Source organism: Mauremys mutica, chromosome 23 (genome assembly GCF_020497125.1).
Source record: "Mauremys mutica isolate MM-2020 ecotype Southern chromosome 23, ASM2049712v1, whole genome shotgun sequence".
In the NCBI taxonomy this organism is placed as follows: domain Eukaryota; kingdom Metazoa; phylum Chordata; order Testudines; family Geoemydidae; genus Mauremys; species Mauremys mutica.
Genome location: NC_059094.1, coordinates 5,431,007 through 5,434,044, shown reverse-complemented (window position 1 = coordinate 5,434,044; position 3,038 = coordinate 5,431,007). Strand labels below are relative to the sequence as shown.

General features: G+C 56.7%; 1 non-coding gene across 1 annotated transcript; it reads left to right on the top strand.

Annotated features, from left to right (window-relative positions):
* The first annotated feature begins 586 nt into the window (after nt 1-586).
* On the top strand, nt 587-694 carry LOC123355597. Its single transcript, XR_006575145.1, has one exon. It is a non-coding gene; the product is annotated as a U6 spliceosomal RNA (small nuclear RNA).
* Nucleotides 695-3,038: the final 2,344 nt, after the last annotated feature.

The window sequence follows — 3,038 nt, the reverse complement described above, 5'->3', positions numbered from 1 at the left end:
CCGGCCCGGAGTCGGGGTCCGGCCCGGAGCCGCTGGCCAGCCCGCAGTTGGGGGCCGGCCTGAAGTTGGGGCCGGGGGCCGGCCCGGAGCCACTGGCCAGGCCAGAGGCCGGGCCGGAGTCAGGGACTGGCCCAGGGTCAGGGGCTGGCCCGGAGCTGTGCTGCCCGGCCGGCCGGAGTCAGGGCCGGGGCCACCAGGAGATGCGCGGCGCCTAGAGCCCTCCTCCTGCCCCCCCAGCTCACCTGCAGGAAGCTGCTGCTTCCTTCTCAGCCCTCCCAGGCTTCCCGCACTAACAGCTGATTGGCGGGAAGCCCGGAGGGGAGCCTTCAGGGGAGGAGGCAGAGGCAGAGCTGGAGCCAGGTGAGCTGGGGCCGGGGGCAGGGCAGGCAGCTGCTGGAGCTTTTGTTAAATTTAAAAGCCTTTTACAACTGGTTCTAAAAGGGCTTCTAAATTTAACAACCGGTTCCCGCGAACTGGTGGGAACCGGCTCCAGCTCACCTGGAGGCAATGGGCTCATGCATCTCATGATCGCAATAGCTTCCCTTCAGCACTGGTACTCAACTTCAGCTTCGTCATTCCTGCCGTTGTGTTCGCTTCAGCATCACGTATACTAAAATTGGAACGATACAGAGAAGATTAGCATGGCCCCTGCGCAAGGATGACACGCAAATTCGCTTTGGCCAATAATCCCTTTGCAGGCTGCTAAACTCACTGAGGCTCTGCCCTTTCTTGCAGACAGGTGTCTTACTCTGAGACAGACAGTCCCAGTTTGACACAGAGCTGCAAGGTCCTGGACTATAACAATCCTTCTTTTGGGGGACTGATATTTAACCTGTCTCCAGACTCTCCTGCTGCTTTTTCACCCGAAGAGGTTATAATCCCGTCAAGTGCGGAGGACAGCCAGCTCCCTCTCCAGCCAGGCTCTTCCTGCTCATCAGTGCTGTGCTCGCTTTAACGGGATGGTGGGAGGGAAGGCAGAATGCTGGCCCCTGACCATGCACTTTCTAATGGGATCCATTAACACTGCAGGAATACCCCAGGGCACGGTTTCACACTGGATATTGCATGAGCTCTGGTGTGAGCAAGGCTTTGTCTAGCTAATGGGGCGAAGATTGGTGCAATCTCTTCCAGATGCCACTCCAGTTTGCTCCTAGGTGAGAAATGGCCTTTCCTCCATGAGAATGACACTACCAACACTGACCTGTCTGCTACCCGCAAACTCCAACCAGCTAATACTGAACCAGAACCAACAAGTAAATTTAAAGAATCAAACCCACAAATCTTCCCGCAAGCTGATTTTTTTTACTCCCTGTGATGGGGAGTCTGACCCACACTGGCCCATAAGGTGTTAATAGACCCCCAGGGAGGCTGCGCAGGAGGTAGCCAATTAGAGAGAGGCTGTGTGGAGCAGCCAATCAAGGCTGGGCTGGCCCATATAAGAAGGGATGCAGAGCAGAGCAGCTTCGATTTCTCCCTGGAGCTTGAGGAGGGAGGAGGACTGGCTGTCTTGGAGGCTGAAGGCAGCAAGTACCCTGGACAGAGCAGTGCTGCAGGCAGGGATCCGGGGAGCTAAAGGTGGCTCCTGGCGGGCTGCAGGGATTTGCAGCCTGAGGCCCTGAGGCAGGGGTGAAGAGGGTGCAGGGGCTGTGGGGAAGTGGCCCAGGGAGATCTACAGAGGAGTTGGAGGGGGCGCTGAAAGCAGTGGCCATCTACAGGGTCCCTGGGCTGGGCTGGGACCTGGAGTAGTGGGCGGGCCTGGTCCCCCCCCTGGCCACACTTGCCACTGAGGAAGTGGCTGAATAGTGGACTGCAGGCCTCACAGAAGGTGGGAGCAGAGTGCGGCACAGCCAGAGGGCTGTGTCATGAAGAGGATGCTGGGGACCTGGGGGTGACAAGGGTCCCTGGAGCAGAAGTGAAGGCAGTGAGATGCCACCAGAAGAGGGCACACTGGCTAGCAAAGTTGATCCCTGGGACATCCAGTGGGGGGGCGGGGGGGCCTGCAGTGGTGAGTCCCACCCCCATTAAGAGAGATGTGCCAGAGACTCCATGGAGCTGACTAGGGACATGGCTGTTGCTACCGACTTTATGGAAGGTGCTCAGTTATGATGGTGATGGGTGGCAGGATAAAACCCTAAGACCTGTTCGATAGATGAGCTGGTAATTCCATTACCTATCCCCCAACCCCAGCCCACGGGGCTAGCAGGCCAGAGGGCAGAAGCAGCCCATCCACTAATGGGTGAGCCAGATCCCCAAGGGGAATCCAGGCTGAGCACCAAGTGGCATCTCAGCTGGGGGAGCTTGGTTTGTAAGCAGAGGCTGGAAGACTATCGCTGCTCATTTCTTCTCCCTAATTTGACTCCTGGGTATTATCCCCACTTGGCAGAGGGAAACTGAGGCAGTGAGAGACTAAATTTGGGGGAGGCTGGTCTTGTGGGTAATGGGCTGACCTTGAACTCTGGAGATCTGCATTTGAATCTCAGCTCTGCGACTGACTCCCTGCGTGGCCATGGACAAGTCACTAAAACCTCTCTAGTTCCTGCTGTGTACAATGGGGGAGTGATCCTGCCCCGTGATCCGCTGGTAGGAAATTCGATAACATGGCAAGGGCACCATGTACTCCCCTCGCTAGATCAGAATGCATTTCTCCCCCGCCTGCAGCCCATCGCATGACTGAGTCAGTGGAGTCAATGGGGCTCCTAGGGTTCAGGGCTGCTTAATGTTAGGCCTCTCCTCTCCCCTAGGTAATAAAGTAAGGTAATAATTGGAGATATACCAATCTCCTAGAGCTGGAAGGGACCTTGAAAGGTCATTGAGTCCAGCGCCCTGCCTTCACTAGCAGGACCAATTTTTGCCCCAGATCCCTAAATGGTCCCCTCAAGGATTGAACTCACAACCCTGGATTTAGCAGGCCAATGCTCAAACCACTGAGCTGTCCCTCCCCACTAACTTTAGAGAGCCAGCACAGGGGACAAAGCCCACAGCCTTCAGCTGTGGCAGTGGAAATGGCGACACTGTCTCCGTCTCCCCCAGCTTTTGGC